Source organism: Anolis sagrei, chromosome 4, assembly GCF_037176765.1.
Source record: "Anolis sagrei isolate rAnoSag1 chromosome 4, rAnoSag1.mat, whole genome shotgun sequence".
Lineage (NCBI taxonomy): Eukaryota > Metazoa > Chordata > Lepidosauria > Squamata > Dactyloidae > Anolis > Anolis sagrei.
This window is the reverse complement of record NC_090024.1, coordinates 171751102-171774861: the sequence shown is the minus strand read 5'-3', so window position 1 is coordinate 171774861 and position 23760 is coordinate 171751102. Positions and strand designations below refer to the sequence as shown.

The 23760-nt window shown below is 42.2% G+C and overlaps 1 protein-coding gene across 2 annotated transcripts in view; it reads left to right on the top strand.

The window, feature by feature from the left end:
• Nucleotides 1–12798: 12798 nt before the first annotated feature.
• The window catches only part of TMEM61 (transmembrane protein 61), a 179612-nt gene continuing 168650 nt past the window's right edge, over nt 12799–23760 (top strand). For both annotated transcript variants that reach the window (XR_010909865.1, XM_060773571.2), the window contains exon 1: nt 12799–12934. The gene's annotated coding sequence lies outside the window, so the exon portion shown is untranslated. The remainder of the gene's footprint in view (nt 12935–23760) is intronic.

The following is a 23760-nucleotide window of genomic DNA, read 5'->3' as shown; positions in this document are numbered from 1 at the left end:
ACCTTCTGGGATTGCCCCACGAGAAAGGACTGGAGCCACTGCAAAGCAGTACCCCCAAGGCCCATTCTTGCGTGGTGTCCCAGAAGGATACCGTGGTCGACAGTATCGAAGGCCGATGAGAGGTCCAGCAGAACCAACAGGGACACACTCCCCCTGTCCAGTTCCCAGCGAAGATCATCCACTAAGGCGACCAAGGCTGTCTCGGTACCATGCCCCGGCCTAAAGCCAGACTGCGCCGGTTCTAGATAATCCGTGTCTACCAGGAACTCCTGGAGTTGCGAGACCACCACACGTTCCAGGACTTTGCCCAAATAGGAGAGATTGGAAACTGGCCGAAAGTTGACAAATTGAGTGGAGTCCAGTGATGGTTTTTTCAACAGTGGTTTTATGACAGCTTGTTTTATGCTGGCTGGAATGTTGTCTTCCCGAAGGGAGGCATTAACCACCACCTTTACCAGTTCTGCCAAACTCCCTCTGGCTTCCTTGACCAGCCAAGATGGGCAGGGGTCTAGGATGCACGTGGTTGGCCTCGCCTCCCCAAGAATCCTGATGACATCCTCAAGTTGAACAGATCTAAACGAATCCATCAAAACTGGACAAGCAGATGCTGGTGTTACATCCTCAGAGACTGCCGTTAACGTGGTGTCAAAGCCCGAACGGATCAAAGCGACTATGTCCACAAAGTACTGAGCAAAGGCTTCACAGCGAGCTGCCGAGTTGTCAGGGGACCCATCCTTAGAGGTGGGATTCAACAGCCCTCTGACTACTCAAAACAGCTCTGCTGGACGGTTCCTTGCTGACGCAATATTGGCCGAGTAGAAGGAATTTTGTGCGGCCTCTATTGCCACGCCATATGCCCTTGAATAAAGGCGCAGATGTACTCGGTTTCATCTATGCTGATGATTGTGCCATTACTGCTCAAGCAGGGAGCTTTGAGATGGTTGAACAGAAGCTCTCCAAAGCTCTAGGTGCTCTTACTGCCTATTACAGGGAAAACCAGCTAATCCCTAATCCATTTAAAACACAGACATGTGCCTTTCACCTTAAGAACAGACAAGCATCCCGAGCTCTGAGGATCACCTAGGAAGGAATCCCACTGGAGCATTGCAGCACACCCAAATACCTGGGAGTCACTCTGGACCGTGCTCTGACCTACAAGAAGCACTGCCTGAACATCAAACAAAAAGTGGGTGCTAGAAACAATATGATATGAAAGCTGACTGGCACAACCTGGGGATCACAACCAGATATAGTGAAGACATCTGCCCTTGTGCTATGCTACTCTGCATGCCCGGTGTGGAACACATCTCACCACGCTAAAGCAGTGGATGTAGCTCTTAATGAGACATGCCGCATTATCACTGGCTGTCTGCGCCCTATACCACTGGAGAAATTACACTGTCTAGCCGGTATCGCACCACCTGACATCCGCCGGGAAGTAGCAGCCAATAGTGAAAGGACCAAGGCAGTGACATCTCCAGTCCATCCCTTGTTTGGGTATCAGCCATCACGTCAACGACTTAAATCAAGACATCGTGTTCTAAGATCTACAGACACTCACTGGAACACCCCAGCAAGTGAGAGTCCAAAAGTGGCATGCTTAAACCCAGAACCTCAATCAATGGCTTCTACCAAATGAGAGACTCCCCCCTGGGCACACAGAAAACTGGGCGACTTGAAAGGCGCTGAACAGACTGCGCTCTGGCACCACGAGATGCAGAGCCAATCTTAAGAAATGGGGCTACAAAATGGAATCCATGACATGCGAGTGTGGAGAGGAGCAAACTACAGACCACCTGCTGCAATGCAACCTGAGCCACGCTACATGGACAATGGAGGACCTTCTTGTGGCAACACCAAAAGCACTCCAAGTGGCCAGATACTGGTCAAAGGACATTTAATCAACTACCAAGCTTGTAAACTCTTTGTCTTTTGTATGTTTGTTTGTTTGTTCTGTCAAAAATGTAATACAGCTCTTCAGTTGCCTGACATGATAAATAAATAAAATCAGGCAGGGAGCTGAAAGTCAAGAAAAAAGATAGTTAAGCAATGGGGTGATTGGCATATCAAACAAATCCCTATTCTATCCTGGCCACCCACTTTCAGAAGCATATATCCAAGTCCACCAAACTATGGGACAAGGCACTCAGATAGAGAGATCCCAATAGACCACTTCAATGCCCTTAGACATTGCCTGCTGCTGTGCAAAGAACCCAGCTTCATTCAGCCAGATGCACTGTCATAGTTGATCCAGTCCAGATCAGTCATAGATTATCCAGCAGGTTGAAGGAAGAAGCAAGAGATTGGTTGTCAACTGATCCAGAAGTCATTTACCAAGGCAGTGGTCCAGATAAGGAAAATCAGCAGGAAGTAAATCAGAGCTATAAATTGTGCCAGGCCAAGGTCAAGAAAACAGGAGGGATTTGTAGAAGTATTGTAAATCTTCAAAGAGGAGAGTTGAAACCAACAAGGCAATTGTGGAGTAGTTGTGGAATTAATCGTCATTACACAGGTGTCTAATTAGGCGGTTAACTCTTGCTTAAAAGGTCAAAGTGTTCCTGCAAATAATGGGGTGTGTCTTCAGCATGTGCTGTTCTCCAAGTCTTTAGACACAGAGTTATCTCCTTTATCTGCACACTCTGTGAATCTGCTTACTTATCTTTGTTTCTGATTTTACAGGAGGAGTTATGAGAAAGTGTTGTATTAATGATATTTCATTTACCCGCCTCATATTGAGCAACATTGAGGGGGACATGAGAGAAGCCTCCTCGCAGGATTGCAAGACATCCGGGTGTCCCCTGGGCAACGTGTTCGTAGACGGCTGATTCTCTTGCTCCAGAAGCGACCAGAAGTGACTTGCAACATGCAAGCAAGCAAGCAAAACAACCCATGGACCTTTTCAGGACCAACCATGACAATGATCTCAATCAACATTGAAGGCATGTCAGCTGCCAAAGAACAACTGCTCTATGAACTGTGCCAAGATAAGAAATGCAATGTGCTGTGTGTCCAAGAAACACACAGGGATGAACGACAGAAACGACCAAAAGTTCCAGGAATGGTCTTAGTAGCGGAAAGACCATATGCGCAGTATGGAAGTGCTGACTTTATCAAACCAGGCCTCCAAGCCAGCAGTGCCCACAACACTGAAGGAAACAATATAGAGGTTATAACAGTAGCGCTTAATAACATCACCATTATTCTACACAGACACTATAATGCAGTTTTGAGCCAGCTCGAGAGCAGGTTGTTTACAAAATATACACAGGTCATAAAACTGCCAAGCCAGAAACAATGCTGGAGGGCATAGAAAGTCCAGAACAACCCAAATAATGTGTTGTAGCCAATCAGAGTACATCCCAGGCAGGGTTCAAAACCAGGATATACTCTAAACATCTGCAAAACATCTGTACCTTTCAGCATATTGCTTCAAAAAAACCTTGCATTTTCCAGAGGTTGTTAGCTACGGATCCTGTAGTTCTTGGGTCTGTTTCCAATCTGCAGTTAGTGTCTATTGTGTCCACCATCCCAGCTTGGAACAATTCCTGGGGTGCTGCAAAGCGAAATTGGGTTGTTTTAAGCCACTTCCCAACTGGACAATGGTGCCTGTGAGAACCGCTCTGTGTTTTTTTAAAATATATTTTTATTGAGAATATAATCCGCTCCTAGAGCGTAGGAGCTTAAAGAGAATGTCAAAGAAAGCTGATACACATCTTCACTTTTTCCATTGTTTTACATAAAAAGAGTGGGAACAATCCAAATAGGAAAGTTAAGAAGGAAGAAAAAAAATGGAGGGTACAACAAAAAAAAGGGGGAAAAAGAAAAAAAGTTACAAATAATAGTAAAGAATTAAAAATGAACAGATTGGAATATGAGTAAACTTCCAGGTCTCCCCAAGTTGAAGATCTTATCATTTACTAATGATCTAGTTATTTTACTTTATTTTACTTTTGTCTGTTTTCTTATTAATGCTTCCTTTGAGATTCTTTTATAATTCACTAATATAGATCTCTTTATTTTCTTTTTTAATAAAATCCAAAATTTTTGTCCAGTCCGTTTTTTTGGTAAACCCCATTATTTAGTGCGATTCTTTGAGTAAGTCTATCCATGTTTAAAATATCTAGAACTTTCAAGGTCTATTGTTCTATTGTGGGTATTTCTTTTGTCTTCCATACTCTGGCTAAAATAATCCTAGCCACAGTTGTCATGTAGAAGAAAAGCTTATCTGTGTTCTTATCCAATTTGAAGTCTGTGATTCCTAATAGGAAAGACTCAGGTTTTAAGTCAATGTTTATCTGTAAGATTGTCTTTATTTGTTTCCCTATTTGGTGCCAAAACTTTTTAAATTTTTTCTACATTTCCACCACATGTGGATAAAATTACCTGTATTTTTTTCTCACATTTCCAACATTTTTCTTTAATTTTTCCCTTACTGATTTTTGCCAATACTTCTGGTGATAGGTACCATCTGTAAAATAACTTATACCAATTCTTCTTCAATTCTACTGCGTAAGCATATTTTAGTTTCTTAAGCCATATTCCTTCCCACTCTGCCATGGATATTGATCGATTTATGTCTCTAGACCACTTTACCATATTTTCCTTTACCTGTTCCGTTTTCGTATCTACCTTTATTATCTTATCCCAGAATCTTTCGTTTCAAAACTAGTTTGCTATCTATATTAAAGTTCTCTCTAATTTGATAATAGTGAAATCATGAAAGCGTTGGATCCAATAGTCTTAGTTCCTCCTGCGACTTAAGCGTTGCTCCTTGTGTATTTATCTTTATCAATTGTTTATATAGTAGCCATTTTTCTCAGGGTACTTCTCTTAGATGATTAGCCTCATTGGGTGAAAACCATAACGGTGTCTTTATATATAGTCTTTCTTTGTATCTGTCCCAGATTTGGATGAGGCCGGCCCTTATAGAATGGTTTCTAAAATGTCTTTCCTTTTTTGCCTTTCCCCTCCAAAGATAGCCATGCCATCCCTGGACTAAATCAAAACCTTCCAGAGCCAATAGTTTCCTTTTCTCCAAAGTTGTCCAATCCCTTAACCAAACTAGGGCAGCCGCCTCATAATAAAGTTGGATATCTGGCAGGGCAAGCCTCCCTCTTTTTCTATCATCTGTCGGATTCCTGAAACTTATCCTATGTTTTTTACCTTTCCAAATAAATTTCCCTATGCCATTTCTTTATCATTGTTTTAGACTTCAATATTGGAAGGGTCTGGAATAAGAATAAGACTTCCGGCAATATACTCATTTTAACAACTGATATTCTCCCTAACAGGGAAAGATTCAAGTGTTCCCATGTCTTCATCCTTGCTTTAATTTCCGCCCATTTTTTCCATAGTGAACTGCTCTGTGTTAATAGGACTGTCTCCCCACTCCAGACTGGATGTGGAAGAACTGCTACAAGACAATAAACATAGATATGTAATAGTCCCACATTTAATGGGATTATTGTCAGGGCCCTAGGAAATTGGTATACCAAACCAGGACAGGGATGGGGTGTGCATAAAGGATGTATGGATATACAGATGTTTCATGTGTTCTCTTGGAAGGGTGTTCTGTTCCTCATCTAAAGTTTATGAAACTCTATGTCTTGGGCATTTCAGCATGAGTTATTCATTCCTGTCAGTGACTTGGAGCAACTCCTATCTCTTGGATATATTTAATGAATAAAGAACATTCATCTTTCTTGTTTGAAATAATAGTCTTTTATTTGAGACTTTACAAATCACAATAAAAACGTATTGAGTTAAATGTATTGTCGAAGGCTTTCTGGGTTGTTGTAGATTTTTCGGGCTGTATGGCCATGTTCTAAAAGCATTCTTTCTTAACATTTCACCTGCATCGTCAGAGGTTGTTAGGTCTGTTGGAAACTAGGAAAATTGGATTTATATATCTGTGGAAGGTCCAGGGTGGGATAAAGAATTCTTGTCTGTTGGAGCTAAGTGTGAATGTTTGAATTGGCCACCTTGATTAGCATTTGATGACCTGACAGTTTTTAGGTGTGGCTTGTTACTACCTAGGAAAATCCTTTGTTGAGAGGTAATTAGGTGTTCCTATCACCATGAATCCATGAAAATGAACAAAATCTGGCTGCCAGTATTAACAAAAAACCCTCTAAAATTATAACAGTAAATAAAGAACAAAACTCAAATACAGGAGAACTCCAGACAAGAAGCAATCAGGAAAGTTGAAAGATTTGGATATATGTCCCTGCAGCATAGTTTTCCAACCATGTTTTATTATATTAAAAATAACATTTATTTAATGATTCATTTCTTTTAAATAATTTTATTTAAATCCTGACTTCTCCTCCAAAATTGAGTTTCAAGGAATTTTTTGAAAAAAATAAATAAATACAATATGGCTAAACAAATACAAAAAGTTTAGTTTTATCAGATGCTTCCACTTCCTTTTCTCTCTCTCTCTCCCCCCCCCCCCCCCAAGCAGATTTAGTGAATATGGAAAATCATTTAGTTAGGGAAGTCTGACACTTATTGACTGAAGATGGTACTGCAGGATCCAGGCAGATTTTAATTAATCAAAGTTAATTAATCCATTTTGGCTGCACACACCTGCACACACCTAGGTTCTGCTTACTAATCAGGTCAAGTTCCAACTCTGCACAGTTTGAGAGCCATGTTCTCTTTCATGTATTAGTATATAGCAATTATTATGTATTTTACACACACACACACACATATGAGTAAAACGGAAGAAGAGAAGCAAAGCAGTCACATTGTTATGGCATTCTATTATAGGCCCCAAGCCAGTCTGAAGATTTGGATGATGTGCTCCTAGAACAAATGGCCAAATATTCAAAAAGGAGAAATAATAGTAGTAGTAATGGGAGGTTGCCAAGAGAGTAAAATCCCACAAAATCATTGCTGACAATTTCATTGTAGAGAAAGTAGAGGAATGAACAAGGGGATTGTTATAATAAATACACAATATTTTTGTAATAGTGGAAATGTTGGCCATTTCTGCTACCTTGGCAACCACTTCTCCACAAGAGTTAACATTGACACTGAAATACAACACCACCTGAGCTCTGCAAGTGCAGCATTTTTCAGAATGAAGCAGAGAGTGTTTGAGGACTGGGACATCCTTAGGGATACCAAGGTGCTTGTTTATAAAGCTATTGTCCTCCCAACCCTGCTATACGCCTGTGAAATATGGACTGTCACACGTCACACTCGACTCCTGGAACGGTTCCATCAACATTGCCTCTGGGAAATCCTGCAAATCTCTTGGGAAGACAGATGAACAAATGTCAGTGTGCTGGAAGAAACAAAGACCACCAGCACTGAAGCAATGCTCCTATACCATCAATTCCGATAGACTGGCCACTTTGTCTGAATGCCAGATCCCCATCTCCCAAAACAGCTACTCTACTCCCAACTCAAGAATGGAAAATGGAATGTTGGTAGACAGGAAAAGATGGGCTTAAAGCTAACCTTAAAAATGGTGGCATAGACACCGAGAACTGGAAAGCCCTGGCCTTTGAGAGCTCTAACTGGAGATCAGCTGTGACCAACAGTACTGTGGAGTTCAAAGAGGCATGAGTGCAGGGCAAAAGGGGAAAACAAGCCAAGAGGAAACCAACCCTGACCGGGACTGCCTTCCACCTGGAAACTGATGTCCTCACTGTGGAACAACATGTGGGTCAAGAATAGGGCTCCACAGTCACCTAAGGAACCAACGGCCAAGACACTACACTTGGAAGGCTATCATACTCGGACAACAAGGGATCACCTAAGTAAGTAAGTAAGTAAGTAAGTATTTTTTGTAATATTATATATTTTTCTGTATTTCACTTTAATCTTTGTTCTTTGGTGGACGTCCCTTTTTTAGAAAAGGGACACCACAAAGGTGCACTTGGCCTCTCACTGAATGTTGAGAAAACCAAAGTGCTCTACCAGCTTGCTTACTTACTTAGGTGATCCCTCATAGCTCGAGGAAGTTTTTCTTCCAGATGTGGTGTCTTGGGGGTGTGTCCGTAGGTGGCTGTAGAGTCCTATTCTTGATCTGCATGTTATCCCGAAGTGAGGACATCGGTTTCCAGATGGAAGGTGTTCCCAGTCAAGGTTGGCTTGACATGCCTTCTTCTTGGCACGTTTCTCCTTTTCGCCTTCCATTCATGCCTCTTTGAATTCTGCAGCACTGCTGGTCACAGCTGACCTCCATTTAGAGCGCTCAAGGGCCATGAACAAAATCTGACTGCTAGTATTAAACAACTCTAAAATTATAACAGCAAATAAAGAACAACACTCAAACACAAGGTAACTCCAGACAAGGAACAACCAGGGACAGCTAATCACTTCTCAACAAAGGATTCACGCAGGCACTAACGAGCCACAGCTAAAAACTGTCAGGCCATCAAATGCTAATTAAGGTGACCAGTTGAAACATTCACACCTAGCTCCAACAGACAAGAGTTCTTTCTCCCACCCTGGACATTCCACAGATATATAAACTCAATTTTCATAGTTTCCAACAAACCTCATAACCTTTGAGGATGCCTGCCATAGATGCAGGTGAAACATCAGGAGAGAATGCTTCTAGAACATGGCCATATAGACCAAAAAACATACAACAATCCAGTGATTCTGGCCATGAAAGCCTTCAACAATATATTTGCAGTCATTTATAATCTCCAGGATCTGTTTCCAGATTACACTATGTAACAAAATTTGAAAAACATTCTGTTCCTGGTTTGAAAGTGTTATTTCCTATTTAATTGCGCAGTACTTACTTTGAAAGTCATTGTTATACTCTAGAAACTTTGTTTTTGTGGCTGCCACAAACTATGTTGAGTCAGCTGAAACTCGATGAGAGATTCATTGAAAAACTATAGCAAAGTGTGCTGCAGGATGTCCTGTGGATACAAAGTTTTTGTAGTTTAATAAACTTTTCCCATGTTTTTATGATAGAACCAGTTAGGCAATGACATTTATAATCCAGGAACAGAAATCGTGTAACATAGGGCCCTTCCACACAGTCATATTGAGTGAGACGTAGTTTTAAAAGGGATTTTCATGAATGCTTCCAGTGATTGAAAATCCTACGTGCCTGCTTTCGAACTGGGATATGTGGCAGTGTGAACTTGATATTCTGGGTTATAAGACTGAGTGGAAGGGAAAGTTTAATCTGGGATCACATCCTGGGGTATAGGGCAGTATAGATCTATCCTCAGCCAAAAGTGATAGCCTATAATGATGATGATGATGTTGTTTATTTGTTCAGTTACTTTTGATTCTTCATGACCTCATGGACCAGCCCACGCCAGATCTCCCTGTCGGCCATGGCCACCCCCAGGTCCTTCAGAGTCAAGCCAGTCACTTCAAGGGTACCATCCAACCATCTTGTCCTTGGTTGGCCCCTCTTCCTTTTTCCTTCCATTTTCCCCAGCATCATTCTCTTCTCCAAGCTTTCCTGCCTTCTCATTATGTGACCAAAGTACTTCATCTTTGCCCCTAATCTCCCTCCCTCCAGTGAGCTGCTGAGCATTATTTCCTGGAGTATGGGCTGGTTAGATCTTCTTGCAGTTCAAGGCACTCTCAGAATTTTCCTCCCACCACACCACCACAGTTCAAAAGCATCTATCTTCCTTCGCTCAGCCTTCCCTATGGTCCAGTTATCACATCCATAGGTTACTATGGGGAGTACCATTGCTTTAACTGTGTGCATCTTTGTTGTCAGTGCAATGTCTCTACTCTTTACTATTTTACTATTTTATCGAAATTGGTCATTGCTCTCCTCCCAAGAAGTAAACATCTTCTGATTTCTTGTGATGATGATGAGATCCAGCCTTTGTTGTTTATTCGTCAGTCGCTTCCGACTCTTAATGACCTCATGGTCCAGCCCAGGCCAGAGCTCCCTATTGGCCATGGCCACCCTCAACTCTTTCAAGCTGAAGCCTGTCACTTCAAGGATATCATCCATCCATCTTGCCCTTGGTTGGGCCCTCTTCCTTTTTCCTTCCATTTTCCCTAACAAGCTTTCCTGTCTTCTCATGATGTGGCCAAAGTACTTCATCTTTGCCTCTAATATCCTTCCCTCCAGTGAGCATTCAGGCATTATTTCCTGGAATATGGACTGGTTTGATCTTCTTGCAGTCCAAGGCACTCTCAGAATTTTCCTCCAACACCACAGGTCAAATGCGTTTATCGTCCTTCACTCAGCCTTCCTTATGGTCCAGCTCTCGCATCCACTTTATACATAATTACAGATAATTACAGAAAATAAAGCAGACTTTTGATCTTTGGACAAAGGTCATCCTAGACAGTATGAGGCAGTTGCCTTACATCCTGGGGAGCAAGAATCTTATCTTAAGGCGTTGATGGATCATACGCCCTTCACTCTAATGTCCAGGTCTCAAATCCATAGGTTACTATAGGAAGTACCATTGCGTTAAATATGCAGATCTTCGTCGTCAGTGTGATGTCTCTACTTTCTACTATTTTATTGAGATTGGTCATTGCTGTCCTCCCAAGGAGTAAATGTCTTTCTGATTTCCTGTGATGGCGATGAGATCCAGCCTAAGCAGCAATTGGGCCACATAGTTTACAGAAAACCTACACACACAGATAGATACCAACATAAAAACTCTCACCATCACCCAAGTCAAAAAAAGAAGCAGCATTAAAGCCCTGGCAGACAGTGCAAAATGAATCTGCGAACTCCACCTCCTCCAAGATGAACTGAACCATCTAAACTACAGGGCAATGGATATTCCACCTCAAACATCAGAAGAGCTGCAAGACCAAGAACAAGCCACAAGAGTAAAGACAAAGATCCAGCCAGAGGAAAAGTGCTCTTGCCATACATCAAGGGAACCACTGACCGCATAGGGAAGCTGATGAAGAGACACAACCTACAAACTATCTACAGACCCTCCAAGAAAATTCAACACATGCTACATTCAGCAAAGGACAAGAGGGATCTTCTCACTTCTGCAGGAGTCTACAGTATACCATGCAGCTGTGGACAAGTCTACATAGGGACCACCAAACGCAGCGCCCAAACACGAATCAAGGAACATGAAAGGCACTGCAAACTACTTCAACTTGAGAAGCCAGCCATAGCAGAGCACCTGATGAACCAACCTGGACACAGCATTTTATTTGAGAACACAGAAATGCTGGACCACACCGACAACCACCATGTCAGACTACACAGAGAAGCCATTGAAATCCACAAGCATGTGGACAATTTCAACAGAAAGGAGGAAACCATAAAAAGGAACAAAATCTGGCTACCAGTATTTCAAAAAACTCTAAAATTATAACAGCAAAACAACACTCAAACACAGGCAACTCCAGAGAGGAAACAATCAGGGACAGCTAATCACCTCTTAACAAAAGATTCCCCCAGGCACTAACAAGCCACACCACAAAACTGCCAGGCCATCAAATACTAATCAAGGTGGCCAACTGAAACATTCACACCTGGCTCCAACAGACAAGAGTTCTTTCTCCCACCCTGGACATTCCACAGATATATAAACCCAAATTTCCTAGTTCCAACAGACCTCACAACCTCCGAGGATGCTTGCCACAGATGCAGGCAAAACGTCAGGAGAGAATGCTTCTAGAACATGGCCATATAACCCGTAAAAACCTACAACAACCTTTTTTCTTAGGCGATCCCTCGTTGTCTGAGTAGGATAATCTTCCAGGGTGGGTCTGTAGGTGACTGTGGAGCCCTATTCTTGATCTGCATCTTCTCTCGCAGTGAGGGCATCGTTTTCCAGGTGGAAGGCAGTCTTGGTCGGGGTTGGCTTGACGCGCCTTCCTCTTGGCACATTTCTCTCTTTCGCCTTCCATTTGTGCCTCTTCAAATTCTACAGCACTGCTGGTCACAGCTAACCTCCAGCTGGAGTGCTCAAGGGCCAGGGCTTCCCAGTTCTCAATGTATATGCCAGCGTTTTTAAGGTTGGCTTTAAACCCATCTTTAAATCTCTTTTCCTGTCCACCAACATTCCGTTTTCCATTCTTGAGTTCAGAGTAGAGAAACTGCTTTGGGAGACGGTGGTCAGGCATCCAGACAACATGGCCGGTCCAGTGGAGTTGATGGCGGATGGTGCTCTTTGCTTCTTCCAGCATGCTGACATTTGTCTGCTTGTCTTCCCAAGAGATTTGCAGGATTTTCCGGGGGCAGCGCTGATGGAATCAGCGCTGGAGTTGCATGTGACATCTGTAGGCAGTCCACGTCTCGCAGGCATATAGTAGGATTGGGAGGACAATAGCTTTATAAACAAGCACCTGGGTATCCCTACGGATGTCCTGGTCCTCAAATGCTCTCTGCTTCATTTGGAAAAAAAGCTGCACTCGCAGAGCTCAGGTGGTGTTGTATTTCAGTGTCAATGTTGACTTTTGTGGAGAGGTGGCTGCCAAGGTCAACATTTTCTAATGTAACACCATTTCTGGCATTGGAGAGGAATTGGCTGGTGACACTTTGGTTTTCTTGATGTTCAATGACAGGCTGAGCTTCTCGCATGCTTCTGTGAGGGTGTTTAGAGTGGCTTATAGGTCTTCTTCTGAATGTGCACAGACGACGCTGTAATCAGCATATTGGAGTTCTATAACAGTTGTTGTTGTGAGCTTGGTTTTGGCTTTCAGTCGGGTGAGGTTAAATAGCTTGTCATCTGTGTGATACATGATTTCCACTTCGATGGGAAGCTTCCAATCAACAATAATCTAAGCAGCATCAATTCTACAGGGGTGAAATCTGAGCGTGGTCCACTAGAGGTCGCTGTTGTAGAGGCCAAAGGAGGCGAGAAGGGGGACTGGCTTGGGACCGGCGCTTGGGGAGTCAGCCTGCCTCCCGTGGCTTTTGGCTCCTGCTCGCCTTCCTGGCGCACCTTTCTGCCTGGAAGCCGATGGGGAAGGCTCACCTGGGGGCACCGCGGGCCACGGCGTAAGTATCCTTCCAGATGCCTCGTTGTTTTTGGAGCCACGAGAGGAATAAGCAGCGGGTGGGTTGGAGACGAAGTGGCCAGAGTTGCGCCCGGACTTTTGCTCTAATTTGCACCACTTCGAGGCGCAGAGACAAAGAGAAGCCGGCAGACTTTTTGGAGCCAGCCCTTCCTTCTCCTTCTCCTTCTCCTTGGATTGAAGCACGGAGAGAAGAGGGATCTCTCTGGGAGAGCAACTGGCTGCCACCCTGGGAGCACTTCCCTGAGTGGGAGTTTCGTGAGTTTTACTTTGCCCACAGAATGAGCCAAGGTCTGAGAAGTGCCCAGGGTTTAGCCTTCCCTTTTGGCCAATTTGGATGAGGATTTCTTTCATTTTGCCCCATTTGGCTTCCAAGTTTACTTTCCAGACTAATCGCTGCTTTTCCTTTGCCCTTATTGTTTTCAGAGCCTTAAAAATACTAAGAGAGAAAGAGGGGGGTGGGGGTGCGTCTGCACTGTAGGATTAATTCAGTTTGGCCCCACTTTCAGCGCTTAAGCGGCTGAGGGCCAAAAGGAAGGGTCCTGAGGCTGTTAGGAATGGTGGGAGTTGAAGTCCCAAACATTTGGAGGGCCAAAGTTTGCCCAGGTGCCAGAAGCATTCTCTCCTGACATTTCGCCTACATCTATGATAAGGTTTATATATCTGTGGAATGTCCAGGGTGGGAGAAAGGACTCTGTTTGAGGCAAGTGTGAATGTTGCAATTGGCCACCTTGATTAGTATTGAATAGCCTTTCTGCTTCAAGGTCTGGCTGCTTCCTGCCTGAGAAAGAAGAAATGTTTTCCTCTCATTTAAAAAAAGCACCAACCTGTTTAATCATAGAGATAAGACTGGAAGCAGGACTGATCCTGCTTCGCTTCATAGGGCCCTTCCACATAGCCATATAATCCGGAATATCAAAGCAGAAAATCCCACAATATCTGCTTTGAACTGATTTGTGTGATTTTAATATTTATACTAGGATGATTTTAATGCTTTGTATGAATGTTTACATTTTATTTATGTCTTATGACTAATGGTTTAATGTTTTTAAGTCATAGTTATATGTATTAATTAGTTGTTATGATTTCTTTGTTTTCCTGTATGTTGGCATTGAATTTTTGCCCGTAGGATGTTGTAAACCACCTTGAGTCCCTCCAGGGGTGAGAAAGGCAGTATATAAATACAGTAAATAAACAAACAAATAAATGATCTGAGTCCACACTGCCATATAATCCAGTTCAGAGCAGATAATGTGGGATTGTCTTCAGCTGTGTGGAAGGGGCCTTAGATCAGACACAATCTGGCGCTTTTAGGGTATTTGGCAGTTCTATACATTCAAGAGGAGCCTGCAGTGGCGCAATGGGTTAAACCACTGTGCCGGCAGGACTGAAGACCGACAGGTTGGAGGTTCAAATCCGGTGAGAGCACAGATGAGTTCCCTCTGCCAAGCTCCAGCTCCCCATATGTGGACCTAAGAGAAGCCTCCCACAAGGATGGTAAAACATCAAACATCCGGGCATCCCCTGGATAACGTCCTTGCAGACGGCCAATTCTCTCACACCAGAAGCAACTTGCAGTTTCTCAAGTCGCTCCTGACATGGGGAAAACAAACAAACAAACAAACAAAACACAACTGGTGGCTCTGGTTCAGGCTGTTTGGTGGATTGTATCTCCTTGCCTGAGTTGAATATCATCTGAGAGTTTCTGCTTTTGTTTTATTTATATTTTTTGTTTACTTTATTTGTATCCTGGCTGTTCTCTTTGTTGATGGGAATGCAGAAAAGGGCATTCTTGGTGGCTGCTGCGAACTCTAGAAATCCCTTCCCAATACGCCAGGCTTAGCAACACCAGAGGCACTTGAAGTGGCCAGATTCTGGTCGAAGGAAATTTAGTGTAATGCCAAGTTTGAAACTTTGTTATACATATATAAACTTTATTACGGTCCATGGACCTGCAACTGTTAAATAGATAAAACATGTATGAGTTGTATACATTAACACTATATTCTCAATTTGCTTCTGACCCGATAAATACAGTTACTCAGATGGGTTTTTAAATCAGAAAGTTCTTAAAGAACAAGCCAGGAGGTCCTGCCTTGGGCTAGTGAATTGGTATTAAAGGTTTACTTATTTTTATTATGCAGGTTGTCCCGAGTTACAAACATTTGACTTACAAACAACTCATAGTTAAGAACGGAGGAAAGACAACAGGAAGTGAGAGAAATCTACCCCTTGGAAGGGAAATTCACTCCTGCGTTATCATGGGGAAAAGGCAATCTCTACTGAAGCTTTATTACCAATTGTTTCCATAACAAGCCAAATTTTACAAAATCCAATTCACATAGGAACAGAAAGTGAGGTAAAATCTGAACAGGGCCACAGACAGCAAAACAAACATGACAGGAGTGTTAACCCTTTCCTATGTGATCAAAACTTAATAAATATATACATTTGGCTGGAGTTACACTTAAAAATGTACCTGTTTTGATTTACGTACAAATTCAACTTAAGAACAAACCTGTATAATCTATCTTGTCCATAACTTGGGGACTGCTTGTATTTTAATTGATTTGTTTTAATACAATTATAAATTGAATCCCATTGTAATATTTATTGTTTGCATCTTTTTTAATGTATTGCTTTTTGAAGTGTGAGCTGGTTTTGGTCTCAGTTCTGAAAATGAACTGGACTAATAATAACAACAACAACAACAACAACATCTTATTTTATTCATATGTTGTTAGTAATCTCCCTTCATTCTGGACTCTTTGGTTCAGGTGATTTCCATAAATTAGCTGTTCTACTAAGATGTTTTGGAGCCCCCGGTGGCACAGCAGGTTAAACTGCTGAGCTGCTGAACTTGCTGACTGAAAAGTCGGCAGTTTTAATCCGGAGAGCGAGGTGAGCTCCTGCTGTTAGCCACAGCTTCTGCCAACATAGCAGTTCGAACACATGCAAAATGTGTGTAGATCAATAGGTACTGCTTTGGCTGGAAGGTAATGGCACTCCATGCAGTCATGGCAGCCACATGACCTTGGAGGTGACTATGGACAATGCCAGTTCTTTGGCATAGAAATGGAGATGAGCACCACCACCCGGAGTCGGATATGACTAGACTTAATGTCAAAGGGAAACCTTTACATTTTTACTAAGATCTTTTATTGTGCCATACAGAACTCTTATTTATAGAACCCAGAGCTAGGATTATTAGGGTATAACATTCAAGGGTATACGTGGCACACTTGAATGTATTCATGAACTTGAAATGGTAAAGATGGTATCTCCACAATAGCTTAGAAACTACCCATCTCTTTCCATATACACACAATTTTTTTGTCCCTAGGGTAGGATTGTTGGACTGTCTATGCAAAATCTGGAGAAATGTAAACAGTGGTGATTATGTGGCTTTTGATAGGACCCTCAGCATAACATACTACTGTATTACTCCTGTCTCTACTCAACCTTGTGTTACACATATGTGTTCATGATCTGGGGTAATACTTAGCAATTAAAACTTACTAAAACATCTCTATGAGAGAAAGCACATTTAAATTTCATATCAGCACAGCCCTTTTGTGAGTAAGTGATTAAAATGATAAGTAATAAAGATGAAGAAGTCATAAGCCATATTTAGACGTTCTGAATAGGTTCTCCTGGGACATTCTGCAGGAGGAAATTCTAAATTTGTATCAATTCATAATTTGTGCTGGGAAGAAGGGCATAAATATTAGAAAGGCTTTTCAGAAAAATAGTATCTGTTGGCTGAAACATTTTTGGTCCATGGGTATGAAACTTGTGGCCCTTGACTATAGTTTCCTGCAGTAGGTGAGGAATGCTGGGACTTGAAGTCTACCAAGAACTGCAGTCTACCAGGTTTGGGAAGAATGTCCTTTGATAGTCTACATTTGTCTGTTAAGGGTGGCCATGCTGTCAGTGTGGGCCTCTACATCTCCCATCATCCCAGATGGATACAATGGGGCTATTGGAGTTTGCAGTCCAACATGTTAGAGCAGTGACAGATTGGAAAAGGCTGAAACGTTGGTCAGTATGGGTTGTTGTAGGTTTTTTGGGCTATATGGCCATGTTCTAGAAGCATTCTCTCCTGATGCTTCACCTGCATTTGTGACAGGCATCCTCAGGGGTTGTGACCTCACAACCTCTGAGGATGCGTGCCATAGATTCCAGCCATGAAAGCCTTTGACATTAGTCAATATGCTTATGTACCTGAATGTTGCATCTCAAGCTATCAAGCTTACTTTCGAGCTATCAAGATAGCTTTCAAGCTATTGTTTTTACTTCCATGGGGGTGTTTTAATCATGCTTTGGATTTAACAAAGGTCCCACAAAATGTGGTGGAAATGAGTTCCTGGATATAAGCCAAAAGGTGTGGCACTGACTTGAAACTAGAACCAGTGAATCATTTAGCCTCATTTGCAGCAGCAGTCTACAATTATAATGTGTCCTGCTGATTTAGAATGGGATGGGTACGTGTGTATTATTACAACAAAGGTTATGAAAATTTCTGTAAATCCCAGGATCCACCATGGAATGACATTCACTTGGGAATTGGCAAACGTGAAGTAATTTTTCCATGTCTCTTTAGCACTTGGTTTCATCAGCTGTTATCCTGAGTCTTCAGTTCACTAAACCACTTTACTTGGGAATTATCTTATTGTGTTCCATGAGATGTACTCCCAGGAACATGTGTCTGCTTGAAAATCCGTTCACTAATCCATTACTTGTAAGCACCTTCAAGTCTATATATCTACTTATTGCCTATATAGGATTTAAATCACTGCCCGTTTCTTTTAGGGGTTCTGGAATTTTTAGTCCTAACATTTTCAAGGCAATGTGGGGCCAGGATGATACCAGATTTCATCAAAACAAACAATGCTAATCATTTCGTATATGGCTTTCCATGATGTGTAGAGGACAATTGTACAGGGTAATAATAATAATAATAATAATAATAATAATAATAGGATTAATAATAATAGGATTAACAATAATAATAATAATAATAATAATAACAATAATATGAGGAATCCCCCCCCCCCCCGGGCTATAGCCCTGGACGTGGGTAAAGTGCAGAAACAGGGCCCTAATTAATGGCCCTAACTATTCATTTCCCAGGCCTACTGAATAGCTGTAAGAGGGCTGGACCAGGGCTGGTATAATGAGATTGAACTGCAAAGAGTCTGGCACAAGCCAGTAAAAGTGGTCACAGTGGTGATCAGCATACTGGGTGCAGTGCCTGAAGACCTTGGCCTGCACTTAAACACAATTGGCTCTGACAAAATTACCATCTGCCAGCTGCAGAAGGCCACCTTATTGGGATCTGCACACATTATTCGCCAGTACATCACACAGTCCTAGACACTTGGGAAGTGTCCAACGTGTGATCCAATATCCAATCTGCTGTGGACTCAACTTGTTGAGTTTCTACTAATAGTAATAATAATAATAATAATAATAATAATAATAATAATAATGTGTGATCCAATTCAACAGCCAGCAGAGTGTCTGCTGTGGACTCATCTTGTTGTGTTTCAAATAATAATAATACTTTATTTATATACCACTCTATCTCCCTGAGGGGACCCAGGGTGTTTTCCAACATAGGTAAAACATTGCACTTACATACAGACATACCGAATAGTCATAAAAATCATTTAAAAAACAAGACAGCATACTATTTAATAGACACACCTATGTAAATTAAAATATTATAGGCACACCTATGTAAATTATGTGAGGATTGGACTTCCAGAACAAAGTAGACTAGGACCCAGGGAGTGGTAAGGTGCAAGCAAGGTCCTCCCTAATGGTCAGGATGTGACACCTGCCATTTTCCCAAGGCCTGCTGCACTTAAGTGGGTTGGGCCAATGGAAAAATGTAGGGTAGGGGACATGGGCAGGACTGTAGCCGGAGGGGGGGGGGTGTTTAAGGGCTCTAACCCCCCCCCCCCTGGGAAAGGTTCTAATTCCCCCCCCCCCAAAACCTGGTTTACTCAGTAATGTTAACTGGTTAATCAAGTTATGAGTAACCCAGATTTCTTTTTTAACCTGAGATATTCCAGGGACGGGTTAAACTTTTAACTTCCCTCCCCCCCTCTGGTTACAGCCCTGGATGTGGGTAAAGTGCAGAAACAGGGCCCTAATTAATGGCCCTAACTATTCATTTCCCAGGCCTGCTGAATAGTTTTAGAGGGCTGGACCAGGGATAGTATCATGAGGTAGCAGGGGGCCGGGGAAGTGGGTAGACCACAGAACGGGGACCTACCTAATGCCCATGACAGGATCTAGAGCAATTCATTTCCAAAAGCCTGCTGGAACCACCAGGTTCTTAGGTCCTTACAGAAAGAGGGTAGTGATGGGGCTAGTCTTAATTCCCTAGGGAGGGTATTCCAGAGGCGGGGGGCCACGACCGAGAAGGCCCTCTCCATTGTCCTCACCAACCACACTTGGGACGGTGGTGGAAGCGAAAGAAGGGCCTCCCTGGCAGAACTAAGCATTCACATTGGTTTGTAGATGGAGATGCGATTGCATTTTTGGTCAACTTTAGATTCAGTTTGGTTATTTGGGGTTCTGATTCAGAAAATAGCATTGGATAAACCACATCAGCTCTAGTTTCTGATGCAGAACATATGCCATCCAGTAGTCGTCATCTGCTTGCCCATAGAAAACCATCTTTAATACCCATAGAACTGATGTGGTAGTAGAAATTTTTCATGGGTAGTCAGCCTCTCCCCTCCCGACATATCTGTTGGCACTATAAGAGGGTTTTGCGAGGTAAGTTGCTCTCGTTGCTGTGTGGTTTCAAGGCAACGGTGTAGTAATGATGAGGCTGTGGACCATATTTTCATTCTTGTGGACTCCATGGACTAGAGGTTGGGAACCACTACTCTATCCCCAGTGAATATAAAGGAGTGACTATTGTGCTAACAACAGCAGCAGCAACAACAACAATTTATTTCTAGACCACCCTCTCTCCCCAGAGGGACTCAGGGCGGTTTACATACATATAAAAGGCAAACATTCAATACCATAATCAAACCCCACAATATCAAAAGATGAGAAATAAATATTAACAGACTTATTACAATAGAAGAATTCAGATTAAAATAAAACTAGATACAATACTAAGGACAGTTCTGTCCTGTGCATATTTTCTTCAGAAGCAAGCTGCATCATGTCCAGTGAGACTTCCTCCTTAACAAGCATGTGTTTTGCACTGAATCCTAGATATGGAGCTGGCCTTCCTGTTCGTTGAGATTTATATTACAGTTTGCATATGGCAGCATATGGCAGTGCACATATGACAGTTTGCAGTGGCAGCTTCCTATTTGTCCATCCTGGACACACTGTGTTGCCCTGGACACACTGAGCTTTGAGTGGACTTCAGCATGGCCGTGTTTCCCCATCCCACCATATGTCAGGGGCATTGGTGAACATAAAGTCAGCTTTAGTGGTCAGTCCAGCTGCCTTCTGTGTGTGAAATGAGAAGTGGGAACCATTTCATCTTTTGCCTCAGGTTGCAAAATGCATTGTGCCAACTTGGGCTAAATTATTGCTTTGTGCCTTCATGTCAACATGACTTATATGTGACACAATAATTTAATTACATATTTAATCACATGAGGTTTTCCATTATCCTCTTGTAAGACTGAGAGAGTATGACTTACCCAAAGTCACACAGTGAATTTCTGTGGCATTGTGGAGTCGAGATCGAACAATCAAACCCTTAAAAACACTATATTTCTACCTACTTAAATAAGTTATCCTAAGTTTAATATACTGTAGTTGTATTCAGAGCTTGAGAAGTTCCTCCCCCTCCTTTTCTTTTCTTTACTTTACTTTACTTTACTTTACTTTTCTTTTCTTTTCTTTTCTTTTCTTTTCTTTTCTTTTTTTTTCTTTTCCTTTCCTTTCCTTTCCTTTCCTTTCCTTTCCTGTTGGGTTGTAACTCCCAGAAAACCACATCTTAGCTTCAGTTCTACTGACTGAAGAGCTCTAGGTACCTTTTGCAAGGTGTCAAACTGGTTTTCACCAAGGGCCGCATCGGCCTTATGGTTGCCTTCAGAGGGCCGTTTGTAATGGTAAGATTGTAGAAATGTAGCAGTGTTGCCCTGGCATTGAAAGCCTTGTGGGCCACATAAGATGACATGGTGGGCCGGATTTGGGCTGTGAGCCTTGCATTTGACTTGTGTGGTCTAGAATATCTTCTGAAGTTCGTAAGTCAAACATAAGAAGTGTTGGAGTTCAGCCTGTGATTATGTTTAATGATCAGGATACTCTGGATGATGGGAGTGACGATGATATTCACGTGCCTAATGATGAGGATGCTCTAGATGCAGAGAAGGACAATGTGGTTCATGTTCAAAGTGACTCTTCTGATGGGAATGTTCCTGAAGGATTTGGGGATGCTGGTCTGTTCCCTGGTTTGCTACCAGAAGATTTCCAAGGCCTTGAGCCTGAGAAAGGCATGGCACCTGGTCCAGCTGCAGAAATCAATGAGCCAGTGAACAGGAGAAGTGTTTTCAGCCAGCAAAGAAAAACAAACCAGGCACTCAGTTCTCTGCCAGATTGCAGCAGAGACTGATAGGAAATTCAAGGCTGAGAAGAAATCCGTTCTTGGCCACTTGGGATATACAGTAGATTAGAGGGATAAAAGTGTCAAGTACAAAATCTGTAGCCAGACGAAGCAATGTTGGAATTAGGTCAAGATCTTGTCTCAGGTTCCTGGATGCCTTGCTTTGGATAGATTCATGAATTAAGTGCCTTGTTATTTCATGGTGAAGTGCTTTGTTTGATTAATGCTCAAGTACTTTGGAGTTTGTGCTTTGGAAGTTCCAGTATTTGTCTTCATGGACTATTTTCCTGGATTATCAGTTCCTATCTACCTTTTCTACCTATTTGGATTTACCTTTTACTGTGGATTGCTTTTTACGGCTACTGCTTGTAATTATCTGCAACAAACTGCTTGCATTTTACTCAGCTGTGTGGTGTTTGAAGTCAGGGGGTTTCCTGGCCTAAAGTGCAACAAATAGGACCTTGTGTTCTATTTTGAGTTTATTGCATAGCTTATATGATGGTCTTACTACATTTGAAATGGTGTTATGTTGTGTTGAATAGTGGATTTGGATTGAGATAGACAGGTGTGAATCACCACTAACCCACCAGTCTCCATGGGTCGTCACCCAAGCTGTAATGAAAAGCAGAAACCTCACCTGTCCTCAGTATTTCTCATGTCAAGTGCGTTGGTGAAATGAGACCTTTAATGTGCAGTCCTAAAAGCATTTCACTGGAGACCTACCTCTGAAATTTCTACACCTTGAGCTGCATAGGATTGCAATGTTTGGAATTTTCGATCCAGCATCCATTGGTGTGGGGCTCCACTCCTTCTTTCTCTGCTCCTCCCTTCCTGGCAGCGTGGGCTGGGGACTCTGAAATGTCATTGCTGCAGCTTTTATGGAGGGAAAGAGAGAACTTTTTCCCCCTATAAAACTGTCAATCTTTCTTAGTATTTTGTAAGCGACAAAAATTGTGTTAAGCTGTTAACCTCCCCCACAAAAATCATCCTAGAAGGCTGAGCTGGAAAGTGTGCTCTTCATTGTTTCAAAGGCAGAAAATCAAGTCAAATGGTTTCATATGAAACGGAGAGAAATACTTCCAGCTTCCAGCTTCTCATATTTGATTTGTAGTCTCCCGTCCAAGGACAGATTCCTGTTTGTTTTCCTCACAACATTGCCTTGGCAGAACTTGCCAGATCAACATCCCCAACAAGACTCAGCAGCACAGGATGAATATGATGTAAAGAAGCGCAGAACTTGAAATCTGCAAGCATGTGGACAATTTCAACAAAAAGGAGGAAACCATGAAAATGAACAAAATCTGGCTTCCAGTTTTTTTAAAAACTCAAAACTCAGGAGAGTAAAGAAAGATCAACACTCAAAAATAGGGGAATTCCAGACAAGAAACAATCAAGGCTAGCTAATCACTTCCCAACAAAGGATTCTCCCAGGCAGGAAGCAATCAAGCCTTGAAGCTACAAGGCTATTCAATGCTAATCAAGGTGATCAGTTGCAGCATTCACACTTGCCTCAAACAGGCAAGAGTTCTTTCTCCCACTTTGGACATTCCACAGATATATAAACCCCACTTGCTTTGTTTCCAACAGACCCCTCAACCCCTGAGGATGCCTGCCATAGATGTGGCTGAAATGTCAGGAGAGAATGCTTCTGGAACATGGCCATACAGCCCGGAAAACTCACAGCAATCCAAGTGCAGAACTCATGGCATTACTAATTGAAATGTACGGTGTCAAATGGGTTTTGAGGAAATAGATTATACACATCATTGAAACTGCTTATGCTTATGTATTTTTTTCCAAAAAGCAACACATTGAGCAAGTCACCTTTAGATAAAACCAAATGCATGCAACAATCAAGCCTATTTTGAAAAATAAAAATACCTAATGGTAGTCCATAATATGCTATTTCGATGGGATTTGTCAAATGGCCAAATTTCTTCTTCCTGCGTTAGAAAGATAAGAACATGTGTGCATATAGGTGTTCCAATAATTCACAAACAAGCGCCTGAAAAAGTTTGCTCTACAGAAAAGCTTTCTTCTCATTATCTTCAATTCCGAGACAATTTATATGTCAATCAATGTGAATGGTATGCACACGTCAATGTGAAAATTCACCACCAGCAGACTATCAACTGCCCAGAAGCCAAGCGCTTTTAAAAATATCTTAAATATTTCTGACAGTTTTCCAGGAACTATCACCCAGAAAAAGAGACACA